The sequence below is a fragment of the Tachypleus tridentatus genome, chromosome 4 (genome assembly GCF_004210375.1).
Source record: "Tachypleus tridentatus isolate NWPU-2018 chromosome 4, ASM421037v1, whole genome shotgun sequence".
Lineage (NCBI taxonomy): Eukaryota > Metazoa > Arthropoda > Merostomata > Xiphosura > Limulidae > Tachypleus > Tachypleus tridentatus.
Window position 1 is genome coordinate 69429340 of NC_134828.1, and position 17565 is coordinate 69446904.

The window sequence follows — 17565 nt, forward strand, 5'->3', positions numbered from 1 at the left end:
ATCTTTACCGTAATTCTGGTTTGTAAGTGACTTAAATAAAATTATAGTTACAATTCACTTACTTAATGTAATTCGCTCTACAACATTTGTTGTTGATGCAAATGATATCATACTTTATCTCAAAGTATATCTACGTTTTACACTTATGTTCACAGAAGTTTGAGGTAATGTACTGAACAAGAAGACGTAACAAATGAATTATTACCAATGTAATTGATACCAACTGAAAGAGAATTTAATCCGATATTGTAGATAGAGCTGTCAAGAAATTCACTAAGTACTAACGACTGATCAAAGTATTGTTTTAAAACCCAGTTATGAAAGAATTAAAAGGGAGCTTTAATTTTGCCATATATTTCAGGCCTAGCTAATAATATATTTAATGTGTTTAAAAACAGCATATATTTTATTTGTTGTTTTTTTTAATTTCGCGCAAAGCTACTCGAGGGTTATCTGTGCTAGTCGTCCCTAATTTAGCAGTGTAAAACTATGGGAAAGGTAGGTAGTCATCACCACCCACCGCCAACTCGTGGGCTACTCTTTTACCAACGAATAGTGGGATTCACCATAACATTATAACGCCCCCACGGCTGAAAAGGCGAACATGTTTGGTGCGACGGGATTCGAACTCCCAATCTTCAGAGTAGGAGTCGAAACCTTAACCCACCTGACCATGCCAGGCTGAATATTTTATTCTATATTTCAATTGATTAATACGAAAAACAAATTTTAGGTAATACTACAGAAAACATGCAGTAAATGGAAAAAAACGGGAACCTATAAAATTGAGGGTGAATTCGGAAACGACTAGAGACGAGACGTAATTTAAACGTTTAATGGAATATAAAGAATCTGTCAGAATTAAAGAAATTAAAATTCAGACGTAACAGAACATGTACATAAACTACAACATACGGTATCGTGTGAAAAAGTGTAATATTGGCTCAACCAGAAGGTATTATAGCCAATAATATTCGTGAATCCTTGAAAATAATTAAATATAAAAAAGATCATTTATTACTAAATAAAGATCAAGGCTCAGCGAAAACTTCTCTAAAAGTTTCAAGCAAAAATTGTGTATGTGTACATAGGTCATGTGATCTATTTAACAAAACAAAAAAAAAAAAGATAAATAAAACACGATTATGTCTTGGAACTCATTCCTGAATATGATATTGGAACGTCAAAACATCCAGAGTCAATATTTAAGGGTCCGGCATGGTCAGGTGGTTAAGGCGCTCGACTCAACATCTGAGGGTCGCGTGGTCAATTCCCCATCTCACTAAACATGCTTGCCATTTAAGCCTTCGGGGTGTTATAATTTTACGTTCAATCCCACCTTTTGTTGGTAAAAGAGTAGCCCAAAAGTTGGTGGTGGGTGGTGATGACTAGCTGTTTTTCCTCTTGTCTTTCACTGCTATATTAGGGGTTGCTAGCGCAGATAACCTTCGTGTAGCTCTGCGCAAAATTCAAAATAAACATACAACTTTTTAGTGGTCATAGAATGGCCTTAGTAAAATGGTTTTAACTGTGTACTTATTTTAACGTTTTATGCTATTTATTATATTAGTTATAAGGAGCATCTAGCCTACTACTGTGGTTGTGGTATCCTAGTCAGCTGCTGAATGTGGTATTGGACCAAGGACCTTGTCGTCAATAGATGTAGTGCATATAACGTAGATGACACATTATGACATGTTCTTTTTTGCTTTCCATGATAAGTTGGTAGCAATATTAAGAATTGCCATCAAGTCAAAGAACGCAGCACCTGTAGATTTACATGTTACGGGACTCTTGCAAGTCAAAGAACGCAGCACCTGTAGATTTACATGTTACGGGACTCTTGAAAGGAGTGCAGGTAAACCGTCATTCTCCTGCACCAGACCAGTGGTTCTTAACCTGGGGTTCGTGACCCCCTGAGGAGTCGTTTGAAGTTTCTCGGGGGTCACGGAAGGTTTGGGAAGTATTGGGGAAATCACGGAGCAGTTTGTAGTTTTTGTGGCAAGTGCCTGTAACTGCCCACCAATGAGAAACACGCTGAAGTGCGGCAGTTGAGCCGCGTCGAGATGCATGTTGTGCAATCACCTGTCTAATTTTGAGTAAAAATTTCAAATATTACAACCTTTTGAATTGCCTAAATTTTTTAACTATATAATATTAATACATCGAACTTAAAAATTAAATATCAAAATTTCCATCCTATTTGGTATATTTTCTCATTACATACATTCTATCAACTCACACACTAAGTCAATAAGCAGGTTTTGTATCATGTTCAGTAATTCCATGAATTTTGCTTTTGTTTAGCACTTGTAGCATTTCTCAAGGTCATTTATTTGTAACATTTTCAATAAATTAGGATCTGTATATAGTTTTATTCTGCCTTTACGCAAAGTTCACCATTACAAAAATTAATATAGGGGTCACGGTAATACCCTGGAGAGTCTCAAGGGGTAAGACGATGAAAAAGGTTAAGAACCACTAGTGACTAGACGAATTGTGGAAACTCTGTAGGGAAGAGCTGTGCGCTTTGGACGTGACAGTTTTACAATGGATTATTTTGCAAAGTTAAATATACTACAGGGTAATTGTCAAGGTGATCTACCAACAAATAGAGCATGACCGAACTTAGCAGTATGTACAATAACAAGGTGGTGAGGCACTGAACTTCCTTTTAGTATAACTTACCCAATCTCTTTAAATATGCAAAGATATATTCATCAAATGTCCATTAAGGAATGTTGATTGATTTACCAATACTGTATATTTTAAAATAAATGACTCTTCATCACATGTTTGATTTACTTAAAAACGAACGGATGGAAATGATTGACATTATTTTATAACAATGGTTTTGTCTGGTCATTATTTATACATAATCTAATTAATCTCCAAAAGAAATGGTTTCATTTCAGTGCAAAAGTGAGTTTTTAGGATTATGAGGAAAATGTACTGAAGTAATTTTGCTCGTGAAATAGTGAACTTAACAATAAAGTTATAAACAAAATGTCTATCTTGTGTCATTGTAAAGGATAAAAAAATCATACTGTAATCAAGATAATTCCGATTTCGTTAATGTTTGTCAAATTGCTTGATGACAGAGACTCTGAAACATTTGATGATTTTTGTTTGTTCGTTTTACCGCAATGCCATACAGTAGGTTGTTTGAGGTCTGTCCTCCCCGGGAAATCGAATCTCAGATTTTTGTTTTGCAGTTTAAGAAACAATCACATACAACCACATGTAATGATCAGTGAAAAGGAGGCAATCACGACTCATGGTTAATGAAAACAGACACACATAATGGTTAGTCAAAAGAAGACAATCACGAATCATGGTTAATGAAAACAAACACATATAATAGTTAGTGAAACGAAGACAATCACAAATCGTGGTTAATGAAAACAAACAAACATAATGGTGAGTGAAAAGAAGAGAATAACAAGTCATGGTTAAAGAAAACAGACACACATAATGGTTAGTGAAAAGAAGACAATCATAAATCATGGTTAATGAAAACAGACACACATAATGGTTAGTGAAAAGAAGACAATCACAAATCATGGTTAAAGAAAACAGACACACATAATGGTTAGTGAAAAGAAGACAATCATAAATCATGGTTAATGAAAACAGACACACATAATGGTTAGTGAAAAGAAGACAATCACAAATCATGGTTATTGAAAACAAACACACATAGTGGTTAGTGAAAAGAAGACAATCACAAATCATGGTTAATGAAAACAAACACACATAATGGTTAGTGAAAAGAAGACAATCACAAGTCATGGTTAATGAAACCAGACATACATAATGGTTAGTAAAAAGAAGACAATCATAAATCATGGTTATTGAAAACAAACACACATAATGGTTAGTGAAAAGAAGACAATCACAAATCATGGTTATTGAAAACAAACACACATAGTGGTTAGTGAAAAGAAGACAATCACAAATCATGGTTAATGAAACCAGACACACATAATGGTTAGTAAAAAGAAGACAATCACAAATCATGGTTAATGAAACCAGATTCACATAATGGTTAGTGAAAAGAACACAATAATATATCATAATTAATGAAAACATGTATATCATTGTTAGTGAAATGAAGACATTCACAAAATGAATGTAAAGCTGTCATTTGTTTAGAGTAAAACAATCTTACTCGATACATGAAGCACTATGAGCGAAAACTTGAAGAATGAAAATTGACTACTTTCTAATAGTGTCTTTGGTTCAGTTAGTGCTCAGGATGTCATACGTAGCATATGAACTAGTATAAGCACATATTTTTCGTGCTGTTTTCAGTTAATTGATGTTCTTATTATTTTTTCTGCTTATATTCTTATGACTAAACATGGAGATTGTAACATTAAAAATCTTAACTATTGCCATCAGCACGTGACTAGTTTCACGTTGATGTTACTTATATGTTTGCATCAGAGAAATAGTTTATTAAACTGTTTCTGAAACATATTTTTGTACACGGTGACATTGGTTTCCTTTGTTTCACGTAGAATTGTTGAACATTCTCTAAGTTACTCGTTCGCATTGAATAACTTACACAAAACATTAAACTATTATAGAATAATTAATTAAGAGATGTAACCAGAATAATAAATCAGAGCACGTAATATCTTCATTCAGTTCAATTTGTAATTCAAATTCAAACATACCATCTTCAGACAACTTAAGTAGTTTAAAATACAAGTTAGACTGGGTGTGGCTTAGTTTCTAACTTTGTGGCCGTAGATATAAGTGTGCTGGTCTAATCTTACTATTTTATTAAAGAATCTCAAGTGTTGACAGTGTGTGCTGTTGAGTAGCTGCCTTCTATATATTCGTCAACTCTAAAGTCATAAAGCTTTTAAATGTATTACCAATCTTAATTCAATTTGTTCAGTGGTTGTGAACGTTTTAACCTTTGACTTCTATTTCTCTGTTCTTGTGGTAATAAAACACTGTTTGTATTAATAGGTTGGTAATAATCAGAAGTGTTTTTAATGTTTCATGAATAATGTATGATATTAATGATAGAAAACAGCCGTTTATCTGTTTGGGTGTGGTCTATTTTTACGCCCATGCACCCTTATTAACAAGTGCAAATCCTCTTGTTTTGTTTTTAAAAAGATTTTTTGGTGATATGAAGTTATTTTGATATATTACAAAACGATTTATATTCGTTTTGGTTGATATTAGGCAGTGTCAATTAGGCTTACAAGGCGTTTCAATCAAATAGATTATGTTTTAGAATTGAGAAGGTAACAAAGCTAATCACTGTTAACAATGTTATATAACTGTGTGAGTATATCATTTTATGTAGGTTGAATACTTGGATAAGCAGTTAGATTACATCGACTGAGTAACTCTCCAAACCGGTCCAATTATATAGATTTACTGTCCAAGCTAGTCCTGCTGTGTAGATTATCCGGTAAAAACTAGTCATGTTATGTAGATTAACTGATGAAGCTAGTCGTGTCATTTAGATTATCTGATGAAGCTAGTCATATTATATAGATTAACTATCCAGACTGGTCGTGTTATCTGATTAAACTGACCAAGCTGATCATGTTTTGTAATTTAACTGGCCAAGCTAGTTGTATTATATAGATGAATTGTCCAAACATATTATGCTGTGTAAGTTATTTGGCCAAACAGTTGTATTGTGTGGAATGAGTAATTTAAAATAAGTGTGCATTAATTTCTCTGTATTATTTTATTAATGTATTCGACGTTCAAGGCTAGTACAAGGAAAGAGCAGATTTAAAGTATTATAATATAGAATCATGACAAAAGTAGGTAAATTTCATTTAATACAAAACATTTGTGTACTATACTAAGATTATTAAATAATTATTCTAGAAGACTGTAAAATACACCTACTTTTAACGCGCTAACGAAAAATTAGTCGGGCATGGCCTAGTGGTTACCGTTCTCGAACTGTTAATCCATGGGCTCTCAGTTCGCTTCTTATTGCTGCAAAAAATGTCGCTCTCTACTTTGGTGTGATTGATGGTCATAAGGGTTACGGTTAACTACAACTATTTGGTCAGATAAGAAAAGCCAAAGGCTTGGTGGTCGATCATGTCGAGTATTTATCATTTCAAACATGGGAACCTGTATGCAGGTAGCCCTTGCGGAGCTTGAGGGAAAACTGTAATCAAAGAAAACTGATGTAAAAAAACAGCTATTATTTAATATACTGATGGAACTATAGGTAAAAACAAAAACATTACAAAGGTGAAGATCATATATGCATAGTAACCGGCATACCTGTTCAACACACGGGGAAACATAGGGATTCCTGGAGCTGACATAACGGGGTCAAATGCGATCGCCAACCGTTCTATATTACTCTTCGAAAGGACAGTTAGGTATATGACAGTTTGAAAACAATCGATCCAGCAGTTCGCCAGCTATAACACATACTTCTGGCAAATAATGTTTTAGACATACTATCTCAGTGTGTCATGACATGTGTTACAAAATAGTTTTCTGAGATAACTTAAAACATTGTATCTCATCAGTTCAGTTTAGGAAAATATCAAAAGAAGTTGTTAATGTTGTATTATTTTGTTTAGATGTTACCAGATCTAAGTATTTGTGTTCAAAGAATTATGGGGAAATATGGACTGTCAGAGGTTATACTTATGAAGAGAAATAGATCTCGGAACGAAGTTTCTCTACGTTCGTTTGGTTTGTTTTGAATTTCGCGCAAACCTACTCGAGGGTTATCTGCGCTAGCCGTCCCTAATTTAGCAATGTAAGACACCACCCACCGCCAACTTTTTGGCTACTCTTTTACCAACGTGTGGTAGGACTGATTGTCACATTATAACATACCCACGACTGAAAGGGCGAGGATGTTCGATGCGACGTGGATTCAAACCCGCGACCCTCAAATAACGAGTCGAGCGCCCTAACTATCTGGCAATGCCGAACCTCTCGTAAATCTGCTCGAGGACTATCCGTTCCTAATTTATAATTAAAATAATATAGGGCTGATACTTAATAAATAAAACCCACTGTCAACTCTTGAGCTATTCTTTACGAACAAAAAATCGTCACACTGAAAGGACAAGCGCGATCGTTGACATGTTTTAATCGCGCGACTCGTAGGTTGCGAGTAACAGTCAGATAAATAAATAAACAAAATATTTCGACCCTATCTTAATTTTGTTTACTATCGAAATATTTCAACGACTACTACTATAGTTGTCTACCGCTTGTACGGACTTACAACGGTAAAGTTAGGGGTTCGATTCACATCGGTGAACTCAACAGATAGCCCAATGTTGATTTGCTATAATAAAAAACACACACACACATACACAATTATAGTTCTAACCACAGTCAAGCCCTCTCGTGGCTCAACCGTAAGTTTGAGGGGCTTCATAAGGCTAAAAGTCTCGTTTGAATACTCTCTGTGGTCACAGCACAGATATCACAGTGCGTAACTTTGTGCTTAACGAGAAACAAACAGTGTAAACAAACGTAGGCCCGGCATGACCAGGTGGTTATGGCATTTTACCCGTAATATGAGGGTAACGGGTTCGGATCCCTGTTAGACTAAACATGCTCGCACTTTCAGCCGTGGGGTCGTTATAATGTTAGGGTCAATCCAACTATTCGTTGGTAAAAGAGTAGCCCAAGAGTTGACGGTGGTTGGTGATGACTAGCTAGTTACCTTTCCTCTAGTCTCACATTGCTAAATTATGTACAGTTAGCGCAGATAGCCCTCGTGTAGCTTTGCGCGAAATTGGAAAAAAACAAAAAAAGATTTACGCAAAATTGAAAAACAAATTAAGTACAGATGATCTGATGTACAGTATGTAATAAAAGTGGTTGTCCAGTTTTATTACTGGTAAAGCATATCTACAATTTTGTACGTTTGTGTGCGTGTTGAAAACAATGGAATATAAGAGCTTTTATTTGTACAATGGGCGCATTGCACGCAATTGTTATTTGTAATTTTCTTAGAAAATTAACAAATAGGTTGGGAATTATTTATCTTCTACTTGGGGTATTGTACACTAGACAGAAAACAAAGAGACGTGTATTTTCGAGACAGGGTTCTCACCTCTGAAAACATCCTAATACCTACACAGTAATCGAGCAGATAACCTTTAAAATGTTATATACTCTTCAAAAAAAGAAACGCAAAAGGCAAAATGTGAGACAAATTGTTAACAAGTTTATTCCGGATAGTTCTGTATGACATGTGTGAAACTTTGCACATTCACTGCTGAACATCCAAAGTCTGCAAAGGCGAAGTCCACGCTCACGAGGTGAAGTTTAACGTCACTCAACGTCAATAACGAGTATGCTCCCCGCGAGCATTAATAACTGCTTGGCATCTCCTGCCCATGGAAGCGATGAGATGACGAATCACATCCTGTGGAATGGCTGTCCACTCAGCCGGCAAAGCTGCTGCAAGCTGAGGTAGAGTCTGCGGTTGAGGTTGTCGCCGTCGCAGACGTCGGTCCAACTCGTCCCAAAGATTTTCGATGGGGTTTAAATCTGGTGATCTGGAGGGCCAGGGAAGAACGTTGATGTTGTGGTGAATCGGGCTGTGTGAGGACGGGGGTTGTCATGTTGAAAAACGTCGTTGACGTTCACCATAATGGGTTGCACATGGGGCCTAAGAATCTCGTAGACGGTTGCGTACGGTCTGATCGGAAATCCTACGCAGCCCTGGTATGGTTGAGGCAGTAGACGTCGCAGTGGTGGTCCTATCCCGAAGGTGACGTAACCGGATGTTGCGATCTTGTGCGGGCGTGGTCACACGAGGTCTGCAAGATCGTGGACGGTCACGAGTTGAACCATGTTGTTGGTGACGATTCCATAGCCTTGTGATGGTGCTTGGGTGGATATTCACAGCTCTGGCAACATCTGATCGAGATTCGCCTGCTTCCAAGCGACTAATGGCGTTGTTGCATTGTGCTTCAGTCAGTCTTGGCGTAACTGTATTGCATGTCGGTGGCTTAACACTGAGCTATGGAAACCGAGAACCCGTCACTTTTATAGGGATTTTGCACATGTTGCACTTGCAGAACATGCAGATCTCTCAAACAAATTTATTGGACACGCATGCGTTTTGGCGAAAAATCCGATGTTTTCCTCCGTTTTCAAAGTGCACAACTTTTATTGTCATTTTGGTCTGACAATCAGTGCCTTAACACGTGTAACATCACATACTCTGAGCTTGTAACGTTATTACATATATTTCTCTTTAAAATAACAAAAATATCCCTTTTGCGTTTCTTGTTTTGAAGAGTATATATGTATGTGTTATGTGTTTCGTGTGTGTTTACATGTTAACACACTTCTCATGATGCAAGTGTAAGATGACAATTAAAACTGTTCTCCTCCTTCCTTCCCCTTTAATGCCTCCTTTTCGTCAGTTCAGTCAAGTATTGTATGACGTAGTACGACGAACGTCCATAGTATACTAGGTTACTGCCCACCCTGTTCTCCTAAACCGATTTATTTCACTTGACCGTGAACTTTGATGCCATCAGTGTAAATATGCGATAAAACTATTGACTTGGCCAAAGTTAACAAGTTATTTATAACTGAACGTTTGTTGTTACTACATCCGCCACGCTGCCTCTTTCACTTGAGCTTTCTTGTACTACATTATTGTTTATTTGTTTCCACACTACCTGGGAATACCAAGGCCACTCGCCAAGCTTAGTCATAGAACTAAAAAAAGACACATACGTTCATAGCTCATTGGAGATGCGAGTTTGTTAGCACACTACTTAATAAAAACTGTAACTTTTAGGGAAAAGAACTGTGTTTGTCTTCACTCTCTTGAGTGATTGTCATCGTGTTGGTATTCAGCACGAGAAAAATAATAATAGTATAACTAGCATACAAACAACTCAAGTAAATACACTCTCACTAACATTTTTGGTAAGTATCAGACGAAAACGAAAAACTGTCAATAACCGTACGTTTTTTTTTTTTCCGTCTGTTTCATTGAATTATATGAAGCAATATAAAAATGTTTAGGACCCGGCATGGCCAGGTGGGTTAAGGCGTTCGACTCGTAATTTGAGGATCACGGGTTCGAATACCCGTCGCACCAAACATGTTCGCCCTTTCAGCCATGGGTGCGTTATAATGTGACGGTCAATCCCACTATTCGTTGGTAAAAGAGTAGCTCAAGAATTGGCGGTGGGTGGTGATAATTAGCTGCCTTCCCTCTAGTCTTACACTGCTAAACTAGGGACGGCTAGCGCAGATAGCCCCATATGTAGCTTTAGGCGAAATTCAAAAAACAACAAAAAACAAAACAAAAATATTTTAAAAAGTGTTCGTAATATCTTAAGCTGTAGGACGAAGTCAAGGGTTTAGGTTTATTATTAAGTACAAAGCTACATAATGGGCTATCTGGATCCAATGCGGGTATCCAAATCCAATTCTTGGCTGAACCACAGAGCAGCAGTTAATCCGTAATGAAGTAATTAAGTCAGTTTGTATGATGACATTTATAACGAACCTTTTACTGTCTATTTTAGAAAAATCCTGGATTTTAATTCATGGGTCAAAGTTGAAGAACACATCAGAATGAAGATATCGCTACCTTAAATAAAACAATATACAAAAACACATGTTGTTATTTAAATATGTTTTTGGGGGTTGCAAAGTGCTTTAACTAATGAATAACAATGGTTGAATAACATAACTTTAGTACTTGCACCACGCTGTGTCTTAACCACCAAACAAAACTTTCAAGGGCCCGGCATGGCCTAGCGTGTTAAAGCATTCGACTCGTAATCTGAGGGTCGCGGGTTCGCATCCCCGTCGCGCTAAACATGCTCGCCCTTTCAGCCGTGGGGGCGTTATAAAGTGACGGTCAGTCCCACTATTCGTTGGTAAAAGAGTAGCCCAAGAGTTGGGGGTGGGTGGTGATGACTAGCTGCCTTCCCTCTAGTTTTACACTGCTAAATTAGGGACGGCTAGCACAGATAGCCCTCGAGTAGCTTTGTGCGAAATTCAAAAAACAACCAACCAAACAAACAAAACCTTCAGTTTCTCTGACTAGTTTCATTCTATTCATCTTTCTCAGATCTGATGATTAATCTCGTGGGGATAAAATTGAAGATTTATGATGAAAAATTTGGGATTGGAAAAGGCACAGCTCAGATATGTTTGTTTGTTTCGGAATTTCGCGCAAAGCAACTCAAGGGTTATCTGCGCTAGCCCTAATTTAGCAGTGTAAGACTAGAGGGAAGGCAGGTAGTCATCACCGCCAACTCTTGAGCTACTCTTTTACCAACGAATAGTGGGATTGAACGTCACATTATAACAACCCCACGGCTGAAAGGGCGAGTATGTTTGATGTGACAGGGATTCGAACCCGCGACCCTCAGATTATGAGTGGAGTGCCTTAACCCACTTGTCCATGCTGGGCCAGCACAGATAAGCAAAAATATCTTAAATACAGGACTTTATAAAGGAACAGTGAAGCTGGACAGCTTAATGGTAATGTCTCTGATAGCCACAACTATCCTGGTCTCTTTTCACGTACCTGCTTTTTCACTTAATATTTGATACTAGATATTGTTCTTCCATTGTTTCTTAATTAATTTTCACTATTTCATCACAGTAATTGCTCGCTGCCGCTACTGTATATCACGCTTTATTCAGGTTGCCTACAACTAAATTATTAGAAGTCTTGTTAATCGATTAGATAAATGCTTATCCAAAGCACTTAACCTTTTTGTTCATTTCTTTATTCAGCGAAATTATAACTTTGAAACTCATCAGTAAAGTCGGCGATTTGTTTTGTTGAAGTGTCATAAAAACAAGTAAATACGGTTTCAATTTTTCTTATTTAAATATTTTCTAATGAACTTTCGTACTGACTGCAATATTTTTTAGTGAACTTTTATTTACGAAAATGCGTATTTTCGTCTTGTTAGGTAAGTTACAATCATGTCGCTTGTTACCCACTGACTGCTCGACATAACGAAAAGACGTTCGTTTTGTTTAAAAATGAGAAATACAGAACTCTGTGTGTGAGTGAAGTTTCGCTTATTTGTTGGTCTAACGTTTGCTTAACATAAAAAATAAAAAGACGAGATCTCTTGAATCCGAAACGTGCATTATATATAACATGTTGTTAAAATAACGAAAGGTTGGGAGGAAAATAATGGCAGACCTAAGTGTTTGCATTAAAATAAATTGTTGTTGTTGTTGTTGTTTTTTTAACCAAAATTCTTGGAACAGAACTCGTACAGCACAAAAATAGTTACCACTACGTACAAAGCCATCACCTACAATTACGTCAAGAAGCATTATTGTAAGGTACGTGAAGTGGGGAGGACCGGCGTTGCCCTTTGGTTATCGTATGCGACTCTGGATCCTATGGTATAAAATTCAATCCTTGTTGGATTGCTCGAATACTGGTCAAAACTTTTAGTCGATTAAAGCAGCCCGAGAATGGCTGTAGGTGTTGTTAAGTAGCTGTCCTCATTTCAAGAGTAGGGGCGATTGATGCCTTCTGTAACTTTGCTAGAATATCAAAAACAACCTAGAATTGGATCCTAGTCAACTGGTGAAGGAAAGAAAAAGACTTGATTATTTCTCTAACACATGGTTTATTAGAGCACCTACTGGCCAAACATGGAGTAAGATGGTTTACGTGGTATTTGTTAACAAAATTATACTTGTTTAAAAGCTTTTGCTCGAACACTCGCCCTCTATATTTTATGGGAGAACTAAACTGAGTTATATTTAGATGCAGGTTTTAAAAGAGTTATAGACACCAGTTTTTGACTGTTCCTAATATAATGGGCATAACTATACTCTATAGGAAAATTAAGTTAAGAAACCAAATAAGGATGAAAGCTCAGATGCACCAGAACGATCTTCTGGATAACTGCTTTTTTAAAATCCAGTTACAGTTTCATTCTGTCAAATTCACTAAAACTCTGTTTCAGTAGAATGAGTTAATGCATCGAAGTCCAAAAATCTAAGAGACTTGCAAGAAGATCTTAATAGCATTTATGGTAACTTTAGTAGAAAGTAAAATTAAGCTTCGCTAAGAGCAATGGTGTCTAATGGAATAAAATAAGGTAAATGTGAAAAGTGTTAATATAGTTCTAAACCTAGATTTAATTTAAACGATTTTAAATGCTTTTAATGAAATAAGAAATATTAATATAGACGTAAAAGCACTTTACGCTAAGTCTACGAACAGCCTTATTGATAAACACATTGTTAAAAATTGTTAAAAGGAGAAATAAAAGACGACCTATTACTCCAGAAAACATAATTGGTTTTATTTAAGTTAATGTTTATCCCGATGAAGCAGTAATGGCAAACTTTGGCTTAAATCAAACCAATTATGTTTTGTGGAGTAATAAGTCGTGTTTTATTTCTTTTTTTAACAATGAATAGGACTCGCCAGTTTGCACTACAACTTTAAACAGTTAAAAGTATTTTGATCATTTCATTTTCTATGAAAATTATTCATAAATTGTAATTTAGAAAGTTTAAAACTATCTATATAGCAATATAAATATGCTCGATTGTTAAATTAAATAAGTACTAAGTCAATATAGTGTAGCGTCAATATGACGAAAGATTTTTAACCACATTTTTTATAAAATGTTATAACAATTTTCAAAGATTTTCCAAGTCTTCCAATCTTTGGAAGTGTTGTTTGTCTGTTTTCTCGTAAGTCACACATTCTCTTCCATGTGTTAGACTACAGTTATTGATATATCGTTATTGAACAATACCATGGATGTTCTATGAAAACAAATAATAAGAACTTTGATCTATGATAGAATTCTCTCTTTTCCTTTGCAATTTTTCCGCTCTTTATTTTGTAACCTTCTCACTAAAACCTTATCGATGTTCAGAACAAGTCCATTCATTATTAGAATCGCGATAAGCAATGGGACCGAGAGGACATCTGCAGGATTCTCACTCATCTTATATGGTGAAACGAGATGGTTTTTATTGTGCTGCCCAGAGGGAGCTGGTTGTAACGTTATATGACACAGTTTGACGAAGACTATTTTTCCCGTTCTCCCACGCGAATTTGCATTATAATTCAGGAATGTTCCTGGGGAATGAAGCTTCTAGTGACCCGCTATAATAAAGTATGGTGGAGCACCTTTGATGTCCTTGTGGAGCCATTTATCAAGTCTTGATGACAAAACATAAAATGTAATAATAAGTACCTTGTTTTTAATGTGATTAATAAGCTTTTTTTATTTAATTTTCATGTGTATACTCTTGCATTATCATGTGATTTTTTGTATTAATTATTACTTACTTCAGTTTGTTTTGAAAAGAATATTTCAGATAGTTAAAATGTAAGGTTTTAATATGATTTGCCTCCCTGATATAGTGTTTTTGGTAATCACGTATCTTTCTAATAAAGGAATTATTCTGTAAACCATAAGATCAGTTTACAAGAGATAAGTTACTCGTTTTTCTTTAAATGCATAATTATGATTATTTAACAAATTACATCATACTTATATAGTATGCTGCAAAACAAGTAGTTAATATGTGTCTATAAATGACTTATAATTAGTCATAAAGTATTACTTACTTCGAAATAACAACATGTTGAACATTTGTGTATGACAGTTCTTAGCCGTTTAACTACGAGAATAATAGTTACGTATACAAAATTCAACGTTTATACGATATAAATTTTGTTTTAAAGCAATAACAAAATATACACCTATTTCTCTCTACATTTGGGGCTTGGCATGGTCAGGTGGCTAAGATACTCGACTCGTAATCCGAGGGTCGCGGGTTCGAATCTCCGTCACACCAAACATGCTCGCCCTTTCAGCTGTGGGGGCGATATAATATTATGGTCAATCCCACTATTCGTTGGTAAAAAATTAGCCTAAGAGTTGGACGTGGGTGGTGATAACTAACTGCCTCCCCTCTAGTCTTACACTGCAAAATTAGGGACGGCTAGCACAAATAGCCCTCGAGTAGCTTTGCGCGAAATTCAAAACAAAACATTCCAAAGCCTAAACTTAGTTGATTCTGAGACAAAAATCATCACACGATTAATATTGTTTGTTTGTTTTTGATTAAGATGAAACTTATACCGTTACTATCTACGATCTGGCTACAGTGGGGTCTAACCCTAATTTTTAGTGAGTCATCTTATGGTATGCAGTTATTATTTTAAATCGCAAGTAAGTCTTTCTTATATTTAAGATGATTTGTGGGGCTACTTAATTTGATTCAGAAAAAAATGTGAGTTTTGTTCTTTTCTTTCAAAATTCAACTTATTTTCTTTTCCCTGTCTACACATCGTGAGAATGAACTAAAATCATTCTCTTACAGTTAAATAAACAGTACCACTGATTTGACAGCTAAGACGGGAATGTGTTACATTTTGGTTATTGTCGTTTATTATAAAGCACAAAGCTACACAAAGGGCATTCTGTGCTCTGTCCACCACTTGTATTCGAATCCCGGTTTCTAGCAGTAAAAGTACGTAGACACACCGTTTTAACACTGGGGGCGTTACATGTAGGTCTTTCTGAGTCACTTATGTATTAACTTCATTAAAACAGTAACAACAACGTGTTTTCAGAACAGTGATTTCTCTATCTTATTGTTTGGTGTTTAAGAACTTTTTGTATTCGTTTTCAGAAAACGATTATACAGCATGCAGAGTTATTTACATTTTTTATCTTGCTGTTATAAGTATGGGATTGAGTTTTCTTGGTGGCATTATATGAGTATCTCTATAGTAAGCTCACTTAACCCGGCCCGGCGTGACCAGGTGGTTAAGACACTCGACTGGTAATCTGAAGGTCGCGGATTTGAATCCCCGTCACATCAAACATGCTCGCCCTTTCAGCTGTGGGGGCGTTATAATGTTACGGTCAATCCTACTATTCGTTGATAAAAAAAAGTAGCTCAACAGTGGATGGTGATGAGTAGCTGTCCTCTCTCTATCCTACACTGCAAAATTAGGGACGGCTAGCGTAGATATCCCTCGTATATCTTCGCTCGAAACTCCAGACAAACAAACTCACTTGCAGAATAAGCCTAAAAACTATATAAATATGATCATCAAATTGTTTTTCAAATAATGTACTAGAAATTTCATTCATTATTTACTATTTCTCTATGCTATTAAATCATAAAGGTTTGAATGAAATGAAATACTATTAAAGCATTATTCAACATTAATAAATGGCTCAGCCACTAGATCAGGTCACAACACAAAAATATTTATTCAACATTAATAAATGGCTCAGCCACTAGATTAGGTCACAACACAAAAATATTTATTCAACATTAATAAATGGTTTAGCCACTAGATTAAGTCACAACACAGAAACGTTTATTCAACATTAATAAGTGGTTTAGTCACAACATTGGTGCCTATCAGTGGCAGGTCTTCAGATTTAAAAAGCTAAAACCCGAATTTTAGTACTTCTTGTTGGTGTGTGCGTGTTTTTTCTTATAGCAAACCCACATCGGGCTACCTGCTGAGCCCTCCGAAGGGAATCCAACCCCTAATTTTAGCATTGTAAATCCATAGGCTTACGGCTGTACTGGCGGGGGCATTCTTGTCGGTAAAGCACGGATAACCCGTAGCGTAGCGCTGCGCTTGACGACGAAATCAAACTAGAAATGTTATTTGACATCAACACATATATAGAATTACTGTAGTTGTGTTTAAAATTTTTTAAATCGTAGATTATAACTTGCAAAATTAATATTTTTGGGATTAATTTTAATATGAATAAAAAATGTGTTGAACTTAGTAAAATGTAACATTGAATAAGAATTATGACTCACAAAACCTTAAATGTTAATTACTGTGGCAAATAACAAGAAAAAATTATCGTAACTCTGCATTCATCCCAAGTAAATTTGGACTTCCACTCATACTATCGAAGGAAATGGGAAAACTATCAGGATAGAAACTAAGTTACGTTGTACTGAAAGAACTTCATGTACTTAGTAGTTTAAGATTTTCGAAACTGAATTTAATTAACGGCCATGTCAGCTTTGTTCGGATGTGTAGGATACGTGTGGAAATAAGAGTTATTCTGAAATTGTAAAGGAAGTGTTGATGCAGCATTGCAACGTTAGCCTGGAGGCCTATACCAGATACTGTGTCCAGATACCAATGTCGGGCATAGTACCGATAGCCCATTGTGTAGCTTTATGTTTGACAAGCACACAGACTGTATTTGAATCCGTGTTTTTATCTCATAAATTAAATTAAGCCAAACGAAACTCTCATAATATGTGTGAGGATATGATGTAGAATTTCAGGGAGGAAAAGCAATTCTTTGACAGTAACACTTTTTTCAAGTTTGTCTGTTTATTTTACCTAAAATTTGCTGTTTAATTGCCTTCGTTGATTTATTTTGCAAAACCTTATATAACCTTTCGTATCCAAAAATATACCTAAGTTTCGTATTTCATTGTTCCTGTATTTTGTTCCAAGTTTTTGAAAGAATAATGTACGCACCTAGCCGCCATTGTTAAAACGTGTAAACATTTCATGGTGTAATGAATCCCAGATTTTTTAGTATT

At 35.9% G+C, this 17565-nt stretch overlaps 1 protein-coding gene across 8 annotated transcripts in view; it reads left to right on the plus strand.

Annotated features, from left to right (window-relative positions):
• Positions 1-17565, plus strand: part of LOC143249378 (uncharacterized) — a 350051-nt gene that overhangs the window by 286326 nt on the left and 46160 nt on the right. The gene's annotated exons all lie outside the window — the stretch shown is intronic.